The sequence below is a fragment of the Agelaius tricolor genome, unplaced genomic scaffold, assembly GCF_023055355.1.
Source record: "Agelaius tricolor isolate 1412-34295 unplaced genomic scaffold, bAgeTri1.0.p SCAF_3, whole genome shotgun sequence".
NCBI lineage: Eukaryota > Metazoa > Chordata > Aves > Passeriformes > Icteridae > Agelaius > Agelaius tricolor.
The window spans coordinates 41,911,084-41,938,002 of NW_027269263.1; the positions used below are offsets into that span (position 1 = coordinate 41,911,084).

A 26,919-nucleotide genomic window follows, 5' to 3' on the forward strand; every position below is an offset into this window, starting at 1 on the left:
GCCACTTGGCACTGGCTCTGTTAGACACAGAGGAAGTTTCTGGTAGCTTCTCACAGGAACCACCCCTGTGGCCCCCCACTGCTAAAACCTGGCCATGTAAACCCAGTACATGTTAGTAAATTCTCTCATTGTTCAATGAAAATATAATCTGTTGAAAATACATCCATTTATGTATGACTGTTATCTGCATTAGCAGGTGAACACCAAATCAAAATACTTAGAAGTTCTAAATTATAATACCTGGAATTACTTAAATTTCGGAGTCATTAATAATATATATTCAAATTTATTTAAAATGAGCAAATGTATAACTACTATATTTTGTATACCTAAAAATTTTAGTATGTGAAAGCATATTTCTAAAATACTACTCTGATCATCTTTTCCTTACACTTTTGTCTTCCTAAATTAAAAAGAAACATTAAACTATCACTATGACAAAGATGGGAATAACTCATTATAATTTTTTTTTGTCAACAAGTTTTTATTAATGTTTTTCTGGACAATTTTATAACACTTCTTACTAAATTCTACAGGAAGTCACAAACACAGTCTGTAAACAGAATTTAGTTTCTCAGTAGAACAGAAATATATTTCTAGGGAGCTGAAATAACAAACCTATTACCTTCCCATTTATTAAAAAAAAAGGTTGAAAACATTTCCACATCTTCCACACAAATACTTAAAAGGAATGTAAAATTTAAATAAAATATTTTAATGACTCTACAATGCATCTGCTTTGACTCATGCTTTGTGCCTCAGGACTTCTAGACTGCTGGTTGTTCAGATGGCTCACTCACATTTATTTGTATCAACAAATAAACAAAAAAATCTCTACCAGGGGATCATTTCAGCAGTCTGGGGATGGTTTTTCTCTTCTGTAAGAGATCTCTAAATGTGGTCTCTTAAGCTGTAATAATTTGTAAAAAGTGACAGCTTTCTTAGTGATTTCTAATGTGTTTTTCCAAGAATTTACCAACTCATTAAAAAGGTGATCTTTAATAGAAAGCAAATTCTTCACAGACAAATAAACTGAAATCAGTTTCACATCTACATAGTGGGAGAAAAGTCAAAGGCAATCCTCACTTCTATTTGACTAGAAATTCAAGTTGAAACATCATCATCATCTCTTTTCTCATGAAATCCAATCATGCAAATACTTAATCAGTGACCTGTCAAACTCCTCCTCATGACAGTATCAGTATCAAAAAATGATGCCCTGAGGTTTCAATATGCATTGACTTTTCTATGGCTCCACTTAGTGATAAACCCAAAACCGGAAGATAAACCATGACCTACTTCTTCCATTTTACAGATTTCATTTACTGCCTCTAGTGATAACCAGAAAACATCTCTCCAGGGACTACATGAGCATCTGAATCCAAGAGGGAAAATGAACATAATCCCAAACTCTTAACAGTCAAAGCTGAAGTTTAGTCCCTGAGAAAAGAACACTCTTGCACATACTGTACGGGACAACCATCTGTCTGAATGCATCAACAGAGAATATTTTTGATAGCTGTCTGAACAGCTATCAAAATCCCCAAAAGGAATATAAAACTTGCTCCAAATTAAACATAATAAGCATTCTAAAACTACCACTATGCAAAAAACCCCACCCCAAAACAAAAATCCCCTGCAGCATTACCTATTAATTTAATCTGAAATAGATCTTCCTGTCATCAGGCAATGAAATTCAGTATATTTCCTCCTCCTTTGCATCTATGATAATTATTCAAATTTTGCTGTGCTTACAGCTTTTGATAGCTTTAAGTACTGGGTGGGGAAAAGGAAAAAATTGGTCTAAAATACAGGACATCAACAAAAACAGCATGCTCACAATTCTCCATGCAAACATCTACAAGGACATTACTTGGTATATCACTCATACAAGGACCAGAAACCCGTATCAAATGGGTTCACAGGAGATAAAACACTGTGCCAAGAAAGATAACAAATACAAGCACTGTCTTTAGGGGATTATGTGCTGAGACTCTGCATGTCTGTGAGCTAAACTAAGCCACAGAGGCAGCTGAAAGGAGATAAATGACACAGGCATATAGTTTAAGGGAACTTGCTATTAAAGGACCATTGAGATTTGCACTGTTCAGACAGTAGTTGTGGGATCAGGGTGTTCTTCCCAAAGTATTCAAATATGTATTCGTAACATGTGCATATTAAGAGTGGTGACAAATTCAAATTGTTTAGTTAACATTAACATAATCACTCAGAGAAAAAAAAAAAAAAAAAGCCACAAAATAAGACACAAATATTATGTCCCTGAGAGAATACAGCTTGTATTTAATTTTCATTAAATCTAGTTCTCTAATTTACTTGCAGGTTCTTAAAAAATTAATGCTAGATTCAGAGATATTAATATGCCATTTAAAAATACATTCTACTGATTCCAAAAGAATCACTGAACTATTTTTGTATGAATTAATGGGATTCCCACTTCACTGTAAAGTTACAAAGTATGGAATGACTCCAGAATTACTGAGCTATTCATCACATTAAATTGACAACCCCATGTAGTGAAACCATCAAGTGAACACTCTGTAGCCAATATGCTCAAAGGGACATATCAGATCCAAATGAAATATTCAGGTAATTAAAATTCTAGAAATTAAATTAAAACATCACGCTATGATTCAGTCTATATCTAAGGACATATTAAATACTAAGTACCCAGGAACACCAAAAAGCAGGGACATAACATACTTCTCTTATATAATGACAAATCCAACTAGCTTGATATCTCCTCCCAACTCTCACAAGAAATTCAATTTGAAATTCGAGCTGGAGAATATTAAGGATGCTTGATGCAGTCTCTCAGACTGCTGAAAATAGAGACGTGGTCCATACAGATCAGAAGGGGGCCATTCCTTTTTCCTTATGGTTGGGGATGTGCCATTTTGCCCTCATTACAAATGCAGAGTGTATGCTTGGCTAACAGACACACTGAATCTAAATACTGAAAGTGACAGGATCAGTATAGTTAAAACAATCTTAAAATAAAGATGCCTGCTTCTGCAGAAATAGTTCACTCAGTTATAATAAATATATTTGTGTTGGAATTGCATTAAAAGGTTAGATAAAATCATCATGAAATGCATTTGACGTGACACATTTTTTGTTAGTATTTTTATAACAACTGGAAAATGGAATTGAACTTGGTTGCAGTGGAACAAATAACAAAACTTCCACAGAAGTAAATTAGTATACAAAATGAAAATTCAAAATTCAAATTGATTACAGTTCAATTCCAAATATAACAAGAAGATTGAAAGAAAATTGAGAAAAGTGTTTCACAGGTGAGTGACATCCCATTGCAGCTTTTCAATTCAGTAGCAGCTGTACAACGGTTGCATTGTCATAAAAATCCTGCTGCTGGGAATTTCTCTACATGGAGTCAGTAGAAAAGAGCAAACTAGAAAGAGAACTATGTGTGCTGAAAAGGTGTCTAGCAAACACTAAGAGGCTGTAGAGATTTATTGTCCTGTTGCCTTCTCATGACATGAAATGAGACCCAGGGCCTGTGGCAGGTGTGTGCGGCCCCCAGGCCGTGTCAGTGCCAGCAGGGGCTGTGCAGCTCTGTCCCCATCCCAGTGCCCGTGGCAGCTGCGCACCCACAGGGACACCGGGACTGCCCCGGCTGCTGGGGGACCCCAGGGACCCTGTGACCCTGCCCAGGGCCACTGTCACACCAGAGAGGCTCCCTGGGAGCCAACAGCCAGGCTGGGCTGGCACATGGGTCACTGGGAGTGACGGCGTGGGTGACAGGGTGTGTGTGTGACAGGGTCTGTGTGTGTGTGTGACAGGGTCTGTGTGTGTGTGTGTGACAGGCTGTGTGTGTGTGTGACAGGGTCTGTGTGTGTGACAGGGTCTGTGTGTGTGTGACAGGGTGTGTGTGTGTGTGACAGGGTCTGTGTGTGTGTGACAGGGTGTGTGTGTGTGACAGGCTGTGTGTGTGTGTGACAGGGTCTGTGTGTGTGACAGGGTCTGTGTGTGTGTGACAGGGTGTGTGTGTGTGACAGGGTCTGTGTGTGTGACAGGGTCTGTGTGTGTGTGACAGGGTGTGTGTGTGTGTGACAGGGTCTGTGTGTGTGACAGGGTCTGTGTGTGTGTGACAGGGTCTGTGTGTGTGTGACAGGGTGTGTGTCTGACAGGGTCTGTGTGTGTGTGTGACAGCGTGTGTGTGTGTGACAGGGTCTGTGTGTGTGTGACAGGGTGTGTGTGTGACAGGGTCTGTGTGTGTGTGACAGCGTGTGTGTGTGTGTGACAGGGTGTGTGTGTGACAGGGTCTGTGTGTGTGACAGGGTCTGTGTGTGTGTGACAGCGTGTGTGTGTGTGTGACAGGGTCTGTGTGTGTGTGTGACAGGGTGTGTGTGTGACAGGGTCTGTGTGTGTGACAGGGTCTGTGTGTGTGTGACAGCGTGTGTGTGTGTGTGACAGCGTGTGTGTGTGACAGCGTGTGACAGGATGTGTGTGTGACAGGGTGTGTGTGTGTGTGTGACAGGGTGTGTGTGTGTGACAGCATGTGTGTGTGTGACGGTGTGTGTGTGACAGGGTGTGTGTGTGACAGGGGGTGTGTGTGTGTGTGACAGGCTTTGTGTGTGACAGGCTTTGTGTGTGACAGGCTGTGTGTTTGTGTGACAGCGTGTGTGTGTGAGACAGGGTGTGTGTGTGACAGGGTGTGTGTGTGACAGGGTGTGTGTGTGACAGGGTGTGTGTGTGTGTGACAGGGTGTGTGTGTGACAGGGTCTGTGTGTGTGACAGGATGTGTGTGTGACAGGGTGTGTGTGTGACAGGGTGTGTGTGTGTGTGACAGGGTGTGACAGTGTGTGTGTGACAGCATGTGTGTGTGACAGGGTGTGTCTGTGTGTGACAGGGTGTGTCTGTGTGTGACAGGGTGCATGTGACAGTGTCTGTGTGTGACAGTGTGTGTGTGTGTGACAGGGCCTGTGTGTGACAGGATGTGTGTGTGACAGGGTGCATGTGACAGTGTCTGTGTGTGACAGCATGCACCTGCAGGGGTGGGAACAGTGGCACAACACAAGCAATGTACCATGCAAGTGTCTGTTTTAACAATAGCCTTACTCTGGTCACAGTAAAACCTTAATTGACAAAAGTTGTTCTAATACATTTTCACTGGAATCTCTCTCTCTGACTCACTCCCTTATCAGGGAAAAGAGAATTTACAAGCATGTTTAAAGAGAATTTATAAGTATGTTTGGATGCTCTAAATGACATCAGGACTTAATCTCCTGCATACCCTGACATGCATTACAACACAAACAAAGTATTTTGTCAACATGTAATTCTTTATATTCTTTGTTCTTTATACAACTTGTCTCTGAAAATGTACTCATATAAATGGGTTTTTCACACTTTCACTATGAAGAAAAAGGTACTACAAACTCCAAGACATGATAAGCTCAGATGTCCTGTTTGATGCATGAAGAGACTCCACTACCCCCATAGAAGGACAGATTTCTCTGAATTCTGTCATTCTGGCTTTAAGTTCACTGTGATTTGTACCCATACACATTGACACAATCTCCAATAACTGTTCAAAGCAAAATACACTTCTAAGTATCTCTCAACAGTAATATCCCACAAAACAACTCACTGTTGCTCAATTAAAAAAATAAAACAACACAAAAAGAAAAAAAATCCAAACTAACAAAAAAAATTAAAGAAAAGCAAAATGAAGTAGTAAAGAATCATATTCTCAGATGCACAGTATAGAAATCTGATTTTTATGAGAGGGAAAGGAGATTTTTTTTTGTATAACTGCAGACTGACATTTTTCTTCCTTGTACAGCAATATCTTTTGCCACTAATTTCACACAAGTACCCCCGAAGTTTTTCCCAACCAGCACCCTCTTCAATTTCCAAATATTCTTAGACTGGTTTTCAGAGGTATAGGTGAGACTGAGCTGCTGGCTCTTAGTGACACAAGTCATTCAGAGAGCAAGTACTTCTTCCTCATGCTGCCCACATATAATCCCTTTTTCTTTGAGAAAATTTAATAATGGCTGATTTTCTCAGGAAAAGGAAAAGAGAAAGAACTTGTCTTAGAAAGCCTGTATTGTAGCATAAGAGAAGGAGGCAATTTCCTTACTCAAATTCAATGCCAATTACCAAGCTGTGCAACTTACAGCTCTCACTGGGTGCCAGCACCTGCCAACTGTCACTAGACCAACAGAGAGAAAAGAGACTTGGTAATGTTTTCATACTCTTCTGCAGTCAGAATTAACAAAACCAAATTAAATCATGTTAAAAAATATAACCAAAACACTATTTGCAAATGTCTGTAAAAGGTAAGAGAGTATTTCTAAAAGGCTGCAACAAATATTTCTGCTTTTATATCTCACTGCACTGAGAAAACATGGTCAGCAAATTTATGAGCAGTCCTAATCTAGAGCAGGGCAAAATCAGACTATTTGTTTTAAATTGTTGTTGTGAATTTAAACTCATGCAAACAACTTCAGACTGAAGAACAGAACAGCTAGGCAAATTAAGAAATGTGTGTTTGCCCTTATTAGCTACTGCCTCCTCTGACCCAGCTTCTCATCACTCCCGATCCTGAGATGTGAATGACGTCTACTGAAGTTCTCAGGACATCCAGAGAACTTCCAGGGAAGATGAAAGAACAATCCAGGATGAAAGCCTGGTTTTCAAGTTTTAATGAGCTATGAATTTGGAGACAAGCATGGGTACAAACAATGTATCAAATTGATATATCCAGCAACAGAAAATTTTGCTATTTTTCAGGAAGAGTAAGTTTTAAAATGTCACCCTAGTGCCCACACTAGCATTTTTTCATATGTATTAAACCAACTCCCAGGTAAAGATCCCATAGAACAGGAATAATGAAGTCAGAATCAATAAAATTACCCTGTAGATTAAAAAATAAAAATAAATACACTTTTTACATAAGTTCTTAGCAACATCCTGAAGGATTATTTAGAGGCAGCACAAACGTCTATGTTCTGTGAAGTTACTCCCAGCACCTAAATATTGATATTCTATAGTACGGTAAACATCTTGAACAGAGAGCTCAGTCCAATCCCAAACCTGCATCTGGATGATAAAGGTTAACAGACTAATGTTAACAGCTAACAAAAAGTCCTCTCATTTAAATTCACCTATTTTTTACTCTGAATTTTGTGTTCTGACAAAGCTTTCAGATAAGGAAGATCAACTGACAAGCAAAAAAATACTGAAAAATGTATATTTAAAAATAGATTCTCCCAGAACAGGCAAGAATTAGGTCCTGGCCTCTTTGGAATGATTGCCTATGTTTTATGAAGCTGAAATGAAATTTCCTTCCTGGTACACCAAAATTTCAAAAATTTAACTTAGTAGCTACACATATAACCATATTTCCTTTTGAATTATTTTATAATCTTAGATTACAATGGATCCAAGAGAAATGCCAAATAACTGCCCCTTGACTGCTTGCACACCACATTAAATAGCACAGTATCTAGCCAGTACCCACACAATAAATGCTTTACCCCTTTAGAAAGGTACTTAGTACTTATAAAAAAAAAAGTTTAATATCTCAGTAAACATGGCAGTCCTTGAAAAATAGGCCAAGAATATCCTAAATGTTTGGAGTGCTTTAGTTTAGACAGTGACAAGGATGAAAACTGTTCTACCTAGAAGCCTGCTAACCTTAACAATGGCTGTCTAGAGACAGGTACTAAACTGCTGGAATAGAAATTGCATTGTAAGGTGCTCTGTATGCTTCACTGTCCTTATATTAATCCAGTTTTCTTTCAAGCTGATCTGGAAAGAATATCTGAAAGCTGATTAATTCTGTTATATAAAATATGTAGGTGCTTTGGTAGTATTAAATAATGACAGAACAGTAAATTCTGACCTGTATTCATTGGTTTATGTGATATACTAGAAATTTTTTGACAGTGGCCAAAAAACCACATACATCTCTCCCACACTCTCCTTCCTTCTCTTGGCACTTGTACCATACCAGAGTGCTTGATATTTGTTGGGATTTGGGGGGCTGGTTTGTTGATGCTTTTTAAAAACAAAAAACACACAACACACACTTGGAAAACCTTAGTGACTATTTGCAGGCTTTATCTAATCACTGTCAGTTTAAATACTATGTTAGCAACGCTGCCAAGGATAAGATCAGCTAAAAATATTTAGTAGGTCACAAAAGCCTGCTACATGAATGTAAATAAAACTGAGGTAATACATAAGTATATGGTAATGCACTGAAGTATATTTCTTTCAGAGTTGTCCTAGTTTAAAAAAAAATTAAATCCTGTGCTGCTACTCTGTCCTTCCTTCCAGTATATGCATAGGCAAAGTCTGGATTATGCGAAGATGCTGTAACTTCAAAAACAAACATCACATTTGACTGGAGTTAAACCTTCTGAAAAAAAAAAAAAAGCCTTTTTATCTTTTGAATGCTTCAAATAAGATCTCATAGAAATGAGACAAAACAGGTTTTATGGTTCAGCCACATTTAAGACTGGGTCAGCTGGTCTGTAGAGAACCCACAGAATGTATTTCTATAAAAGAATGTGAGCGGAAGTGGCAACAGCTGTGCTTTATTACAAACCTGAAGCTGTTTAAATACAAAACTTTCTTTATGCCTTTAGGTTTCTGTAGCAATCTCTGCCATTCTGCACAGCACATAAGTAAACTCCCTTTTTCACAACAACAAAATACTTGGTTTAATCAAGTTTGTCTTTTTCTGTGTTTCACCTAAACAGTTAAGCCCAAATTAACCCCATTTCTCATATATGCCACTTTCTTTTATGCCCCAAAATCATATTTTGGAATCACCTAGCCTAATAATAAATGAACCAAAAAATTGCTGGTAATAAAATTGCAATCATGTCTTTTTCATTCAAACCCCTTTAGTTATCTCAAGTATTCTTAGCTAATAAAACACAGATCACCATCATTTTAAAAACAAAAAGTTGTTTAAAATTTTAAAACAATTATCTGCTCTACTATCCCAGAGGGAGAATTTATATTGTTCTTGGTCCTGTTCCATAGTCAACATGAAATTTCCAAGAAACAGGGAGAAATACTTCAGTCCAAGAAATTACTTAAGTAATGACTCATTTTTTGCACACATTGATAGAAGATCCCCAGAAGAATAAAAAGCATCCTCTACCAAGTAAATGTACTTGTTCATTTCAATAATACAATGAAATTAAGCCAAAGTAGCTTTTACACTGACATTTTAATAATGGAATTAGTAACTTCTAAACTCAGTTCTTCAAAATCATCCTGCTTGAGATTATCTACTTCTCTTTGGTTTTTGGGAGTATTTAATAAAATATTAATGTATTTAACTTTCTTCTTCAGTTCACTATCTTCACAAATAGGAGTGCATGGGGGAAAAGACCATGTATACAGATATATTTGAATATGTGAATATAAGTTAATGTAATAGTGACTGGATGAGGTCAATGTGTCAAATAAGACAGTCAAGTATTTTTTCCATTAAGATTTTTTTTTAAATAATTTTAATTAGGTTTTGCCAGTGCTTTCCAGACTCTTATTTTATAAATACCAGCTACTTAAAAGGAAATATCTAAATGCCTATATACTTACACATATAACCTCTTTATAAAAAGACAAGAATTATCAGGTAAATTGGTTGTTATAGGAATTACCCCATACATGCATTTTTCAGTTAATGCATTAATAAAGTTGCAAAACTCTTCTTTTGAATGGGGCAGATCAACACCAAGAAAAGAAATAGGCAATGAACTATTATGATGAGGTAAAGGAATTAAGATCGCATACAGCATTCCCTTAAAACTCTGACAATAAACTTTTATTCCTACACTGACAAAAAAGAAACCCCAACTAAATAAAGAACCCACAACCAAGGGAGCCAAACATTCCATCTAACAAGGCCTAATGCAAAACTGAAACAGGAAATGTTTAAACAACAAAGTGTAAGTATCACCCCAGATGTTTAGAATGGAAGTCGGCATTGGCACCATTCCAATAATTATCTTTCAATGGTTTCGTTTGGATTTTGTTTGGGTTTTATTTGCTTGTTTTACAAAACTTGCAGAGTACTCATATCAAGAAAGAAATTAAAGTAATCAAAACAAAAATCATACATAATTCTAAGTGCAGCAAGTGCTGAACTTTCACCTTTATTTCAAAAACAACCTATTACAGCCAAGTTGCAAACTAATTCTGCCATTGGGATGGCCTGTTTATGCATTTTTCAGGGATATCATGGCTACGCCCAGTCTAAGTGGCAGAACTGAATACTTCTTCAAAACATGTTAAAAATTTCTGAAAAATTTCAGGGTCAGGAAAAGTCAGAAGGACGAGATATAATAAAAGTACAGAGCAAAGAGAGTTCAGGAAGTGACAACAAGAAGGCAAAAAAAGCAGCATTTAAGAATGCCTGGCTTCCCAAGATCTATTTCAACAGCAGCTGGCCTCCCTGGGAGCTCCTTTCTAATGAAAATCTGAAGTGGAAACTGTTCAATATTCCAAAGTTCATTTCTATAAAAGAAGTAAACTGTAGACTGCTGATGAAAGGGGAGCTGGGCTTCTGGCAATAAGCAAAAGAGAGATGACCTTAATCTTCAGAAGAAGACATTCAGAAAACAAGAAAAGTGTTATTTCTAGCATCTCTTTCTCATTTATCTTAATTATTTTCTCTTTGCTTTGCTCAAAAATGATCATAGTGGAAAAGTCCAATGTTTTCTCTAAAGTACTACTAGTAACAGCAGAGAGTTCACACTTATAGAAAAAGCAAGCCTTATCAACAGGTATGTTATCTTTCTAGGAACTTTTACAAGTTTGCTTATAATACTTGGTAAAGGAAAATACAGTCTTGCTCTACAGCTCAGACACACTTAATGTCTTTTTAACTTTATTTAAGATCTTATCAGTGAGTAGTTGGCAGGACAACTGATTGTCTTTATCAAAGCAAAGTCAGCATTATTCCAAGTTTCAAAGAAAGCATTCTAGCTGGAAATACAGATATCTAGAAGGAAGTCTTCATGAAGAAATATCTGAGATATATGACTGCTTCTCTTTTCTCACTGAAGAAATAAAAAACTGGTTTATTTCTCCTAAGCTCTGATGAATCCTAAACATGAAAACCTCAAGAAAAGACATAGTGAAAAACAAAACTATATGTGAAAGGTTAATTTATGGTATTCATAAAATCAAGACAGTTCTCAAAAAGTTACATATTCACCACTGCACCACACATTAACTGAATTATAAGCAGGGCTAAAAAAAAAAATAATAAAAAATCAGTGTTTTTACGGTACACAAAAATTTCAAATTACATGGATTTCTGTCCTGATGGTGGAAAACACCGAATTTCCCATCTCACTGAAGCTGATGTGTTAAAACCAGTCACTGTTCTGTTGTCCCATCCCTCTGGTTAAGACAAGGCACCTAGTTATCTCCTCATTGAGTAAGCACTGATCCTTCCCAGAACGATCAAACAATTAACACAACAACTAGGAACAACATTGAGACAACATGAACAGCCTGTTCCACTTAGCAGCATCAGTGCTTGTTTTAAATATTTACATTCAGATTTTGAGTATGAGATTTTGTATGAAAAATACAATTTTTATAAAGAACAGTTGTATTAATAGACCCAATTCTTTTTTCCCCATGAATTTAAAGATGAAGAACTACAACCTGTTACAACGTGTTAACTGACAAAGCTACTGAATTCTGCTATAATCTCCCTGAAAACAGACCTATAATAAAACATCTAGCCTAACTAATCCACAGCAAATCTAGCAGTGCATTTAAATACAATTAACAATAAAAACTATAAAGGGAATTCAGTCTGTAACATCATTTCATTCACACATTGAGTATTTTGTCTGTTGGCACAGCTATCCTTTCCCATTCAGAAAGTACTGTTCAAACTGTATATTGACTTTCTCCCCCCATTCCCTGAGAATTACAGAATAACCTCATAGGATATTTCATGCTGTAAGACAAGTCAGAAAAAGGGATGTCAAAGGATAATTCATATTGTTAGGGATGTCAGGAGGTTTGCAGTCCAATCTCCTGCTGAAAGCTAAGACATTTGGTCAGGTAACTGGGGGCTTTATTTTCCAGTCTTGAAATCTTTCAAGAAGAGAAAGTGCACAACTTCTCTGAGTAACCTGTTCCAATGCTCGACTGAACATATAAACATCTCTCCTTGATTTTTACAAACAAATTAAATTTAGCAGCTAGTAAGCTGAAGTGTATTACTCATATTTTATGGAAAAGAAAACCAATTTCATGCGAATCTAATGCAGCAGTAAATTCAAGTCCATGTCTAACAACTCTGTGTATTAGCTTGACTAGGAATAACTAATAGTAACGCTTCTGTTCAACTCCTGCTGAACTGGAGAAAATTGAATTGTCTATAGTAAAACAGGATGTTTCCAAAAAAGCTATAAAAAAGATCACTTATCTCATGACTAAATCCTGATCTCTGTGCTCAAAGCTAACTCATTTGCATGACACCAACATATCATCTGTCCACTATATGTAAATTATAAAAACATTACGCAAATAAAGACAAAGAACTTGTCAAATATGTTTATTTATATTTCTTCATCTTAAAATACTCTATGACATTAATTATTCTGTCTGTAGTGCTAACCATAGCTCAACCATGTCCCTTATTTCAGGTACAAAAGCTACTAAGTTATTGCAAATACTATTTTACCACATCCAAAGACTACCTTATGTAAACAAAACTACCATGGTGCAGTGGTAACTCCAATAGTTTTATCCAGATCTCAATTCAGTGAGATGCTTACATCATCTTTTTGTAAGTATTTGTCTCAAGAGGTTGTAGCAAATCCTTGAGCTAAAATGAAAGAGATTAGTATGAATACAAACAAAACCCAAATCATCCATTATTTTATGTGCCAGCACAGAACCCTGCAAAACTTAGCTGAGTTAAGTAAAAATACAGGATATGCTACAGTCAGAATGGCTGATTTCTCTGCATAAATAGAACTATTGAGGTTGCTTGGCATTTCTATAGTTCACTACTACTTACAGTTATGTCCAAGTGTCCTGTGTGTCCTTGCTTTCTGCCGATGCATATAAAACATATACTTACATGTCACATCAAAAAATTTAAGATTTCAATTTTTAGTAAGGAAAACCACAATAATTTTTCTTCAAAAAATGTTTGTGACTATGGCTTGAAGCCATCAGCATAGACAGGCTTCAAGTTATTCTATGCTGTTTCATTTATCTCTGAAAATGTAACAAAGACCAACCAACTTCTAAGAATAAAGTACCGTGTTGTTTCGGTGGAGAAGAACAAAAGCCACCTTACAGTCTTTGAAGAAGAATAAAAATTGAGACCAATGTCTGCTAAAAGCACAGAAAAAGTGACTGGAGACTGCAGAAAGGAGACTAGACTGGGCTGACATGGCAAATCAGGATGAGGAGGCTCCAAGGAATAAAGGAAAGTAAATTGAAGAAAAGCTGACAGGAAAAAAGCAAGGAGACAGGACTGGGTGAGATACAAAAGCAAAACTTGGAATGGTCGAGACCAGGAATAACTAAGACACTCAGACCAGCTACAGGACGAAAAAGGAGCTGTCATTAGGATACATATAAATGATGAAGTGAAAAGGACCATGCTTAGAGAAGTCGTGCAAAAGAGCCCTCATGCACCACAACACATTCTAAAGCCTACAGTACAACGGACTTCAGTCTTGCACCACTTTTCCACTACCCAAGCAAATGCCCTACAAGTGACACCATTCTGTTTAACCACTGCTGTACATGAAAGGGACTGCACTCCTGTAATATCACTCATGATGGTAAAAGTTCAGGAGCTTTTTGCAAAGGATTAAACTTTTCCCATTCTCTTTGTAACCACTGTAGGTCCAATACAGTAAAACAATAAGAAATTTACTTGGAGAATTGATTTTTTTCTGCATTTGCTTGGTTGGTTGGCTTCTTTGTTTGTTTGTTTGGTTTTAATTCCCTAAAATTTAATTTTCTAGGTTTTAAGGACATTTATGGGACATGTATGTATATTTTACTTCACAAACAACACAAAAGAACATTATTAAGGTTACTAAATCAAGTACTCAAAAGGTGTAAAATGACAAACTGTTGTCTGTGCAACCATAACTAACTTCTCTTGAGTGTTTTTGGTTTTTTACAATACACTTAAGTAGACATGTGCTTCTTATTCAGTTACCTTGCCACTGAAGATGATACAGAACTGAAGGCAAGTAGGACTTGTTTTATCTACTGAAGAACTGAGCTTGCAGAAAGAAAAAGAGTGAGGGGCTCTGCAATATGCCACAAAGACTTTAATGGCTAACATTTGCTCTATTGTAGTTTCCTTCATTCCCCTTACTGTCATGCAGCAAGCCATTTAAGCTAAAACTTCCATAGTTTGTAATTGACAGTAAATTACTCTTTTCCCCATTCACTCTGCAGATACACTCACAGATCTGGAGCAGCCAGGACTGTTATAAAAAGCAGTAGCAGGTATAACTTGAGCAAACATAATTACATGAATTGTAAAAATTTCAAACTGGACACCAAAAATGAGTGAATACTTTTCACCTAACCCTCTTTGTGCCTTTCTTCACCATCTGCATAAGTGTTGTCTCACCTTAGGTAGTGTTTGATAAACTACTAGTACTTTGTAGGGCATTCTGATCACATACTGATAAGCACTTTGGCAAAGCTCACACAGATGTTATCAGTTCTGTCTTCAAAGCAGAGCTGAGTAACACTGAATAAATAAATCATGGGCTCACACAATGATCAATGAAAAATACTGAATTCTATCCCATGCAGTGAAAGACAGGATTCCTGTGGAAAAAAAAATAGTATGTGATCATGTAATTAAGACTGTACCAGAAGTACATGCTCAAAAAGGTACTTAAAACCCCTTTATCCCATAACCTTAATAATGTGGGATTTCTCTAGAAAAGGTGTTTAAGACAGACACTCAATTTAAAATTCTATAAAATCAAGTAGGTTCTTGCATTACCACGAAGCTGTGTTGAGGTTGCATTACTTTTTAGCACTACTTAAAAGTGAAACTGGAAATTTCTTGCTGGTTTAGAACAGCATTGTGGATAATACAAATATGGACCAGGAAGAAGTGTTTTGCTTAGGTTATTTTTACTTTTTGCAAAATTTAGAGATAGAAAAGATCTATTTTTTTATAATGTCAACTATTGCTAAAGAGAAAAACTAAGCAACTGATAACATATATTTGAATGCAAACGACCAAATAAAAGATTCATGCTACCACCAATTTTCAGAAACATTAAGGTGAGTTCTTACTAAAGAAATTTTGGTGCATTATCATTTATAGAAGAACATGGACCAAAGATCATATTTTCACAGAGATCTGTACAGTATTTGCACTACAAGGACATTTAGAAGTTACTAATGGTAGATGAAAAAAAACTGAGAATTTTTATAACTTCCAGTTATTTCAGAAAGCTTTCTCCTGTCTTATGTAATTTCAAGGCCTGTGCTGATGATTTTTAGTGGTTTACCATTCTATACAAAAGAATGAAACTAAGTAACATATTGTTAATTCCTTCTTAGATACAGCCACCTCTGCACAGGTGGCTGCATTTAAAGGCGTATTTTTCCCTAAGTCGTACAGCCTAGTAATTACATAATGGCTTATTTTTTAAAACGTTAACAAACCTTTTTTAATGTGCTTTAATATAACTGTATTATAATATTGTTATATAACTATGACTGTGCTAGAATATAACACTCGAAAACATTCACAGCTCAGAGGTCACACTTTACTTTCATTACTAAATGGAGCAGAGTTGATTAACTGCATAGATAATCTCCCGTAGATTTCATAAGCAGAATTAAACAGCGCTTCATAGAGCAGCTGCAATTCCTAAAGAGCCGCTCACCGAGGGGCAGGCTCAGCCCTTCCAGGTGCCTTTAGCGGAGCTCAGCAATGGCATTTCTGCCCTCACCGGCAGGTTACTACAGCCGCCCCCAACTACTGACATTACGGAAACGCGGCACTGAAAAAAGGCACTACTACCATTTTACAAGGAGAAAACACAGTGAAACGCTACCATTTGTACTGCAAGAAGGTGCACTGAAAAAAAAAAAAAAAAAAGCCAAACCAAAAACCAACACCCTTTTTAGCCCGTCACCACTAAGCACTACCAAAACGCAGATAAACCAGCGTACGGCGCAAGGCTGCGGCTGCTCCGGCACACAGACCATGGTGCTGAAATGATGCCCTGCAAGACCACGGTACGGACGCGTTTTTACACACGCTGCCAAAATCCATCCGTGCGCCGTAGGGAACCGCGCACGAGGCGTCCCCTGCGGCAGCACCCCGGTCCCCCGGCATCCCCCCGAGCCCACGACCGGCGGGGACAGCCCTCGCCGGGGGATTACCCGGGGCAGGCGGCCCGCTTTCGGCAGCCCGGGGTGCCGAGTAATCCCGTGCCCAGCGGGCAGGCTCCATGTGAGGGGGCGGCTTCCCGCTGCCGCCCCGCTCCCCGCGCCGGGAAAGGGCCGCCGCCCCCGGCCGCCGCCAAGGAGGGGTGCTGCCCCGCCGCCCCGCACCTGCCCCAGCTCCCCGCCTTCCCCCGGCCGCGCCGGCGAAGTTGTGACTCCCCGCCGCTGAGGGGACCCACCCGAGGCGGTGCCCGCTCCCCAGGGCCGCTCTGGCAGCGCCGCTCGAACGCGGGACCCCGCTGCGCTGCGCCCGCTGCCGAGCCAGCCCTGCCCTACCTGCGCAGTGCCGCCGCACGGCCGGGCTGTCACCCCGCGCCGCCCGCACCTCCGCTGCGCACCGGGCACGTCTCGGACGGCGCTGCCCGGCCGGCGCCGCTGGCTCGGCTCGGCGCGTCCCTGCCCGCTCGGCAGGGCTGACAGCCGCCCGCGCGCCCCCGCCCCGGCCGCGCGCGGGGCCGCCGGGGCCGAGCGGGGCCGAGCGGGGCGCGGGGAGCGGCGGCGGCTGATTGGACGGGGGTGATGTCACTCGTGCGCGCGCGAGCGAGCGGGAGCGCGCGGGAGCGGGCGGTGAGGCGGAGCGGGGAGCGAGCGGGAGCGGGGGCTCGGTGCCCGGTGCCCCGTGTGCCCGGTGCCCCAGGCGCGGGAGCAGAGCCGCGCTGGAAGCGGTGTGCGGAAAGCGGCGTGAGGAGTGCCGCGGGACGGAGGCGCGCACCGGCCGGCAGCCCTGGCTGCGGTGGGCGGGAGGAAAGGGGCCTCTGCAGAGCGGGAGGGGCGGAGGTGAGCAGGGCCGGGGGCGAAGGGGGCTCGCCATCCCTCCGTCCGCGCCCGTCCCGTTGGCCCTGCCACATGCCTGCAGTGGAACAGCACCCCGCCCTCTGCAGGGAGCCTGTGCGGCACCGGCTGCTGCTCTGCAGAGACACACTCACCGTAGTGACGGACACACAGACACAGGCACAGATTGATACAGGCACGGCCACACGGGCACAGGCGTGCGCGCTGCACGTGCCCGAAGGGCGGGCGAAGCCCAAGTTAAGCTGCTGCCCCTACCCCGAGCGTGGCTCTCAGCTGCGCCGGCATCCACGGACCGCGTCAAACAAGAGGCGGGAGGCGGGACAGACCGCAAGGATGCAGCTGGGCAAGAGTCGTGATGCTCGGGATCCCCGAGGGATGTGCTCGGCAAGGCCAGGTTCAAACTTTCAATCCATACTCTCCTCACAAACTAGGAGAATGATTTTGAAATTACACTATTTGTCTTCAGCCTGAATTTATTTTCTGAACTTTGTGTCTTCTCTGTAGGACCATATTTCTTACTTCTTTTTCATTAACACAAAGACTAGCTATTTATTTTTAAAGTATCTACTTGTCCCTTGAGCCCCAGTCTTATGGTATTTTCCACATTATAAGTTGCAGAAATTAAAACTCCCAGAGGAAAAAGAAAAGACAAATATGGGGCTTGCTGCATATCCCCTTGTAGAAAGCAAACAGGTCTGGAAAAGTGGAGACATGATCCACTGAAAATTCATGTGCTGCCAAATTTGTGACGACTGCTACAGGAAGGACTCATGAGGGACAGAACATGGAACCTAAGAAATTTTGGGACACGAGTTCATTCTGTATATGAAATGCAATTTTTGATGGCAGTAGGGGCGGCAACCATGACACTTTATATTTACAGAGAGTGACAGATAAGACACAGTTACTAGCAGGCACAGCAGAAATAACACTTGACTAGGTTGCACCACCTGCATGACAGTAAAGACCAGAGAGTGAAAAACTTCAGCTAGTCCAAGGCCCTGAGACTCCTTGTTTCTTTATATGGTGGGAGTAACACCAAAGCAACATACATTTCCCCTTATGAAAAAATCAGGTTCCTGCAGTTCCTTTTTTTCCCTGACACTTGAAGTAAGAATGGGAGGACTACTTCACTTATAGCTGTCATCTTGGATAGTTCTCACATGTCTGAAATGATTTGAACTCTAAAACACAAGATAGCACTGACTTTGTGGCTTCACTGTTTGCTGATTGCACCAAATACGGTTATGTCAAGTTCAGTGAGCTCATACTCTCACGACCATATGGATCAGAAGCTTGTTCAAGAATAAAAAAGATGGTTCATAAAAAACCTCAACCAATAGATTTTCATTTAGTCATTCCAGAGTTGGAGGTTTAGACTTGGGTCTTTAATTCCTGTGTCTTAATCCAATACTGACCATTGTATGTGTACACAAACATTCAGAAGAGGAGAAGAGCTGTCACTGTTGGTGTGCTCTCAAAGCAGCAGGGACAGAGATTACATGCCAGAAAATTGGGAGAAAATTGAGTGGTTGCAAAAGCGCAGAAAAAAATGGGAAATAAAGATTGAACAGCATATTAAAGTAAACAGGTTAGATTATGCATATTGGCACAGTATCTAGTCATTAAACAGAAGGCATTTGAATTATTAGTGAGCTTTGAATCTCTGGCACAGACCTCACATGAACGTCAGTTTTTAGATACCTTAACTGCTTTCTTATGGTGAGGACTAGAAAACAGTTACAGCCCTTGCTAGGATTTAGAGCAGTCTTACAACTGCTCTGAATGGCGTTGTTCATTGCCTCAGGCTGCATTTGCTGCTAGGAGCTGTAAAACACAAAGTCAGCTCTAGGATGAGTCGTGCAGAAGGGCTGTGGCGTGTCCCCTCTGATGTACAGCATGGGCTGCTGTGTACTCTGCTACTGTGCATTTAACACTTACAGTACTCTTTGAAGGATGTTTCTCCCTAATATTCAGTAATCTCAATTTATGATTTCATTGCCAGAAGTTAAGATGGCTGTCTCACACATTTTGAAGGAGGGTATTTTTTTACTTAAGTGTACCAGTGGGTGTCTCTGCACTGCACAGAACGTCTCTGTCTCCCCCTTGCTTGATTCAAATGTCCTTTGCTAGAGTCAGGGAGTCAGTAAAGCACAACAGGAACAGAAAACATGCTAAAGGCAGAAACAGAGTGCTTTCAGCACCCTGTGCATTGTAATCATCAGCTGCTCATTATTCCATAACACTCTCCTTACAATCTATGTGTATTTTAGTCCACATACATACCTACATCCCTGGGTACTTGATTCCTGTCAGGGATTTGCTCCCTAGCTATGTCTATTTCATCCTTATGTTTGGATCCCAAAAGTCCTTTGGGATCCAAACATAAGGATGAAATAGACATAGCTTCAGCCTGCAGCACTTATGGAGGGACAGCAACCACTGACCTCACTTCATATATTTTACAATACTCCTAGGATCCCCCATGGGAGGAAGGGGGGGAAGGGAATATGAAACAGGGACAACAGCTTTCTGTTATTGTAATAAAATGGAGACAGAGGCTAGCATAAGCTTTATATACCCCTACCCAGTACCAGCAATCTTTTAGAGGATTAATGAGATTAGAAGCCCCTATTCTTTTGCTAATGGCTGTTTATTTGAAAAATGGCTTTTCTTGTAAACATACAGAAATGACCATATGTTACTCATACTCCAGTGCTGCCTTGGGATACTGCTAAAAGCAAAGAATTAATATCATGTTCCAACTGCAAATTTTACCAAAAAAAAATTAATCTGCCCTTTAACTCTTTGTCTATAGAGTCTTACCTGGTTGAGGGTAATGCATTAAAATAGATTAAGACTATTCCTTTGAAGAATTGTGCTGCAGCTTATGCTGCTGAAGGAAGGCTAACAATGGTAACAATCCATTTTAAAATCCATGGTTATTTGAATTCCACATGTATATTTGCAGAGATAATTTGAACTCTGGCTATATCCGAGCCTATCATCCATGAAATTGACACATGCAAGTTCCTTTTCATTGCTCCCAAATGTTGCAAAATATTTCCCATGATATTAAATATTTTCAGATGAAAGGAAGTTTTAGAGTCAGACTTAACTGAGCTGAACACTATTCTTGTTGAATTCCAAGCTTTTTTACAGTGAATGAAACACATCAGGAAGGTAATTTTAATTATAGAGCTTAAAATAGAACATATGGCAAGACTCAAGGTTGAAATTAAATTCTGTATCATATAAGTTTATTCTCAATAGCTTGAAGTTTAATCATTGAGGCTGTTATTTCCTATGCTTGATCTCTTTCATGAATCAAATGTTTCTGGAAAATGATTCAGACATTTTTGAGGATGCTAAAGGATAAAATTAGATACTTGTAATGAGAAACAACTTTTTCAACCATTCTTGTAATGGGAATACTGTCCCTATATCCCTCCTCAGAAGGGATTAAGAACTCAAGGTCTGGCCAAAAAAAAAGTAGCTTAGAGCTCAGACAGGTTTTTTTGTAAAAACAAAAATATTAATATCTGACAAAGAACTGGAGCAGGAGAGAAATTAAGAGGATGACATGATAATATATTTACAATCTGTTGATCACTGACTGGTGCCATATGCTCTGGATACCAGCCCAACTTTGGTCATTAGGTTGCTATAAGTTGCACTGGAGTTTGTTTAAGAAGCAGTCACATCGTGTCATGGGTTGGTTGAATATAAAATTAGGATTTCCTCTCAGCAGGCAGATCTCAATTTTCCTGTGAACCTACCCACAAATTAAAATATTTAACTTTTGCTTTAAATTCTTTTCTCTATGAGCTATTACTAGGATACCACAGCACAGACAACTCAAGTGCAACTTCAGAGAAGCAGAAATTGCCCAGATTCTCTCCTGAGTCAGAAGTACAATCTCTCTCCAGTCCAGTCCATATTCCATGGATCCATATAGCCAGAGGCACAGACAGTGTTCTCACTGCAAAACAAAAGACAAAACCAAACCAAACATTTTTAGAAAGTGGCTTGTGTGGCCCTGTATCAGCCATTTCTCACACGTGATGTTAATTCTGTTGATTACTGTTGATGCCCACAGTTACTCATTTAGCCTAGGTGACAGTCCATCATCTCATGAACACAAAATTCTGCAGTTTACTGACAGTGTCATATATAGGGAAGATATTTCAGTTTTCTTTAAGTATATGTGAAAATCTGCATAAGCATTTTGGGAAAAGAGCTGTTTCAAGTCTTTAAGAGATACTGTGTTACCTTTGTTTTCTCACCCTAATCTTGTTTCTCACTCTAATCTTATGCATTAGAGTTTTACAAGGGCTACATGGGTTTTCCTTTGAGAATTCCTGTCTCGTTCACTATAAAAAGTGAATATATGTGATACAGCATCTCCATAATATTTCTTTATGTCTGTATGTTCAGACTTGCATGTCTGAAACAATCAACTGATTCAGGGACAATTTACAGCTAACTGGTGCTAAGTAAAAATTCCTCTTCTTTTTTCATTGTAGCCATGAGTGCATTTCCTGATGTTCTCCAAGGTTCCCGTCTTCAAAACCTTTCTTCCAAAAATACAGGTATGACAAGATATTAGTATCTTAATTTCAGTATATGCATCTAAGATTCAAAATGACATGTGGAAATTACTAAATAAATTGCAAATATCTCAGCAACTAGATCCCCTTTTTTATCAGAAATGCTAAACATTCTCCATATTCTTTATAGGTGAGGGAGAAGGTAGATAAGATTACCTAAAGTCAGGGCTGAGACTGGCGCTTCAAGCTGGTTGAATGGAGAATAAAGAGCACATCTACTGTTGTGAAAATAAAAATGTCTGAAGTGGCTTGTGCAGTAACACATACACTGTGAAAGACATGGAGCTTAGTTCTCCTGTCTTGATTAGTTCTTTTAAGCACTTTCTGCTATTGAAATCATGCTGCAGTGTAAGGCTTTCAGAAGATAATACACCTATTTCAAAGAAAGTCACTTCATTCAAACCTCAGTAACAATGCAAACATATTCTGTACTTTGGACTCTGGATTTTCGTGTTCTTTCACCATCATTTTGTGTGGGTAATATATAATGCATATTTCTATGTCACTTTTTATTTGCTTTTTAAAATAAAATATTCATCAGCCATACAAAAAGAAAGAATTCATTTACTTCAAAGAAAAGGGATTTCTGTGCAGTAGGATTCAGCATATCTGTAGAGGCTACAGCATGCTCCAGTTTTCTGAACAGTATTAAACAATTCTTTGATGATATTTTAAGAAGTTCTTCTAGAAGGAGCAGAAGGAGCATTTCTAATGGAAGACTCTCAGTCACAGAAGGTACTTGTATATTATATACTTAGCATTAATACCAGATGCTTTCTCCTAAGGTGTGGCAGATGCCTTGGACTTCTAGTACATTTGTATTTGCAGTAGCCTGCTAGTCATTGCTTATTAGCAATGTGGGATTTAACCTCCTTTTCCTAAATCTTATCTGAAATCTGCCTGACAGGACAAGATACAGAAGCCGATACAGCCTTGCCTGTGGAGGAAATGGGAGAAAGATTAGTGCTAAAAATTGTATGTCCACTGTTATCTCTGCTGTTGGTTGCCATCAAGGTTAGTAGTGAGTGGCTTCTTTGTTACTGCCATTGTCTTCAGCTGGGGAATATGGGCATGTCTGTCAAGGCTAGAATGCTGCAGTGCTTGCAAAACTGCTCTGAGAAGATATTGCCATTCAAATGTCTGAAACAAAACAACCAAAATATCAGCTCAGTGGTAACGACACAGCCAAGTTTACTGCTTGCTGACACATTTGCTTGATGATCACTAGTACAGGAGATAAGCTATATCAAAATGATGTACTGGAACAGCATCAAAATGCATCACCAAACACTACCATCATCTTCACTTAGTTTTAATTCTTATTTAGCAGAACAGCCCTGCTTCAATATTATATTTTGTATCTTTGTTTTCTTGATATCCTGATATTCTTGATATCCTGTCTTAGGTAGCGTAACCTCTTCTTTATCAGGTTCAAAAGTTGTACTTCAGCTTTTCTTTCCTAGTGTCCTGAGCTTTTATGTGACAATGTAGAGGCTGAGAAGCATGCTGCAGCCCTACAGCTCCAACATGAGGGACATAGAAATCTGTCACATACCTGCTAGTGCTAATGAAAAGACTCCAACCCTGAAATCTCCATTCATATCTGAAATCTGTTTGGTCACCTTGTCTTGACTGCATGTGCATGTAGATAAAGATACAGATAGATGATAGAGATAGAGAGAGATGATATTGAGATAGATACAGGCATGTATGCATGTTCCTGTGCACAAATGGATTTAGAACAATTTTCATCTGGAAGAAAATAATGAAAAGGACTATGTCCTAATTTTCATCCAATAAAAATCTTCTCTTTTTGAGCTCCAAAAAAGTCTTTAATCTTTTCAACTAAAAATGACAAAACTTAATGTAAAGAATTCTCATGGGACTGATGCAAATTGGCTGCTCAGTAGTTGAGATTTTCTAATAAAAGGCTAATCTTTAAACTCAACCAGAAACTTCCACTTCAAAAGATTATACTTTTTTCACTCATGTTTTTTCAAGCAAGGTATTTTTCTGCTAAAAGGACACAAAAGTAGAGAAATAAAGGGAGAGGTAATAAAAGGCTCCAATGAATTCCTTGGTGCTTTGGTGCAATTTGTGCTTAGCAGAAAGAAATATTTTGGGGGACAAAAAACCCCAACAATTACAGTAGACAATTAATGCCTTTCTAACATTTTTGTGACTAATCCCAACAAACTGCATCGTTAGACTGCAATGCACACAATTCCTCTGTTCAAAGGGTACTTTAGAAAGAAAAATTTAAATTCAGCCTATTATCCATCTGGTTTGGGTTTTTTTTTCATCCAGTGACATTCTAATGGAACATGTAGAAACTGTTCTGAACAGCAACCGGAACTAGAAGGTCTCTCTCCTGGATAAATGACATAATTTCTTCTTCTTCATTTCCCTCCCATTAAATCTTCATTTATTTTCTACAAATCTTCAGTTGGACACTCTTAATCCTGCTGGAATTTAGGAGCTAAGTGTTACTGGGGTACAGACTGTATTTGGGAAAATACACACTTCCTACAAGAAAATATAGCATCCAGGGAATTTAAGTTATTAGAAGCTATAAGTTTGTATGATACAAGTCTTAGAGATCTGAAATTACTGTTAGGTGGCACTTAGGTCCTTTTGTTAACCTGCCTGTCTGCTGCTCTGCAGGTATGTCAAGACCAAGTTGTAACAGACTGGTCTAACCTCCTCATACAGCAGCCTAACCTCTACTGACGAAAGATAAAATGCAGCTGATGTTAAATACTGGGGAGTTTTTTAAGTTTCCTCATAATAGATACTGAGAAAACTGGGGAGGATGATTTAGATAAAAATGCTGTTGCCTGCCTACAAAAGTAGTTGGAAAAGAATACTCAGGGTAATTTGCAGTAACTCAGAGTCAAAATGGGAAGGTGTCTGAGAGATGTGACAAGGGCCTGCCTTGGCATTGTGTACTTGCATTGTTGAGAGGAGCAGTTGAGAATACTACATGGCTTACAGTGGCAGAACAGTGGAGAGAAGGCTCTTGGCCAGACACGGGAAGTAGGACACAGTGATTGTGTGGATGATTGTGATTAGATTTATTGCTAATACAGTATCTAAATATTGCCAGTGCAGCATGTAAATAACAATTCTATCATCTCTTACATGGATTATAGTGCACTCAGGTTGTTGTCCTTCCTATTGAGTGAAGCATTTCAGTGAGACCCACTTGCTTTCTAAACTTCCAGGTGTGGCTCAGTCCACTTAGTCTCAGATTTGCTCAACAGTTTATTTCTAAATGGTTATAATATAAGCTGGTTAAGCTAGAAATATACAGGTTCAAAGTCTTTGGCCTTTTAGAATTCGCAATTTAAAAGCCACATAACATCTATGTAGCTACTTCAGGATTTTATGCCCCTGTTTGACTGGATCTTGGTGCTTTTCATTCATGCATACAACAGGGAGTGTTTCCTGTCTTTGGGCTGAACACACCCCACAGGAGTCCCTGCTGGGCTGTGTGTAGAGGTAGCAGTCCACACAGAAGCTGCTTGTAACCTTAGGAGACCAGTTTACACAACTGGCCCAGTTTCCAGCAGCATTTTATACCTGTATGCAGGCTGATGAGCTCCAAAGTAAATGGCAAACTCTTCATCTCCCCCATCACTGGAGCACGTTAATTATGCAAGCACCTAGATGGTTCCTCCTGCAATACCCACCTGATGTTTGCATCTTTGGACAAACCACACTGGCCATCAGAGATGGAGAAGGGTGGTGGGGGGCAAGGGAACAAAGACCCATCACACTTACTAAATTCAAAGATGGCAGTGAGTCAGCCTGACAGAGGCCAGGTTACTTCAAAATAGAGTGCATATGTGGAGAATCCATCTGAGGAAAACTAGTGTACTGTAGGAGAGGATCCGTGGGTTATTTGAGACGATTCCCAAGCACAGGCAAACACTGTCACAGTGCTGCAAGAAAAATCACACATTGTACTGGGACTTAGAAACAGCAACATACAAAATGTGTGAGCCAGTCCTTCCACCCACCACAGGTCTGGCAAGGTTCTATACCAGTACCATGTTTATTTTTAGACATGACAACAAATGGATGTGGAGCAGTTGGACAGAGCTGAGACATGCTGAGAAGAGTCACTGTGTTGTATGAGAAAATCAGACAAAATGGGATTGTTTAGCTTAGAGAACAGGGAACAGCAGTCTGTTACAGAAAATGTGGAAGAGGTTCACCTGTTGTTCAAGCCCTAGCAGAGAAAACAAGAAGAGATGGCTATAAATTACAACTAGGAAGCATCAGCTTAAATACTAGTGGTTTGAAGTCTCTAACTTAGGAGCTTTGTAAAGACAAAAATAATCTCACTAAAGATGACCTTGCCTCAGGAGATGGTCTGTAGCAGGTGATCTCTTTAAAGCTCCTTCAGCCTTGTGATTCCCTTATTGATCTCTAAATCTCAACAAGACTGTTTTTGTGTCTCAAAAGCCACAGGCAATAGCAAAACCAATTCCTGGGTATCTTCAGTGCCAATTTTAGGTTATCCATGCCATAGTAATATTGTGTTCTGAAGCTGTAAAAGTGTATTTTGCCCGTATTACTTTGCATTAACTGAATGATGATGGAAACACCTGCTACTTTCTATAAGAAGATAGTGCAACAAAACCAGTGGCTGCTTCATTTATTACCCTGCCTGGAACCTGCTGAGCTGTACCATAAGATGTCAATTTCAAAACAGAGAAATCTGCTGGAAATACCAAGGCAGTGCCTGGATTAATCACACCTACCTTCCTGTGTCCTGTGTCTACTGTATAAATGCCTACAACCACACAAACTCATGCTGATCTCCATTCATGGTGAACAGAGAAACCAGGCAATTTTAGGATGTAATTCATTGAACTTAGTGTAGATGTTGGTCGCAGGGTGAGATGAACAGAAATGCTTATTATTCTCCATTGACTAGAGGGAGACTTGATGTATAGCTCAGATGGAGAATTCTCCGTGGTTAACATCCTTATTCTCTAAGAAGAAATGTATCTGA

General features: G+C 39.6%; 1 protein-coding gene and 1 long non-coding RNA gene across 2 annotated transcripts in view; one reads left to right on the forward strand and one right to left on the reverse strand.

The window, feature by feature from the left end:
* Window positions 1–16,865, reverse strand: part of CNTN1 (contactin 1) — a 211,298-nt gene extending 194,433 nt beyond the window's left edge. The window contains exon 1 of the mRNA XM_071423632.1: window positions 16,771–16,865. The gene's annotated coding sequence lies outside the window, so the exon portion shown is untranslated. The remainder of the gene's footprint in view (window positions 1–16,770) is intronic.
* The window catches only part of LOC139588366 (uncharacterized), a 37,482-nt gene continuing 26,743 nt past the window's right edge, over window positions 16,181–26,919 (forward strand). Inside the window, exons 1-3 of the long non-coding RNA XR_011678650.1 lie at window positions 16,181–16,284; window positions 21,813–21,878; window positions 22,804–22,910. This is a non-coding gene — a long non-coding RNA (uncharacterized lncRNA). The remainder of the gene's footprint in view (window positions 16,285–21,812; window positions 21,879–22,803; window positions 22,911–26,919) is intronic.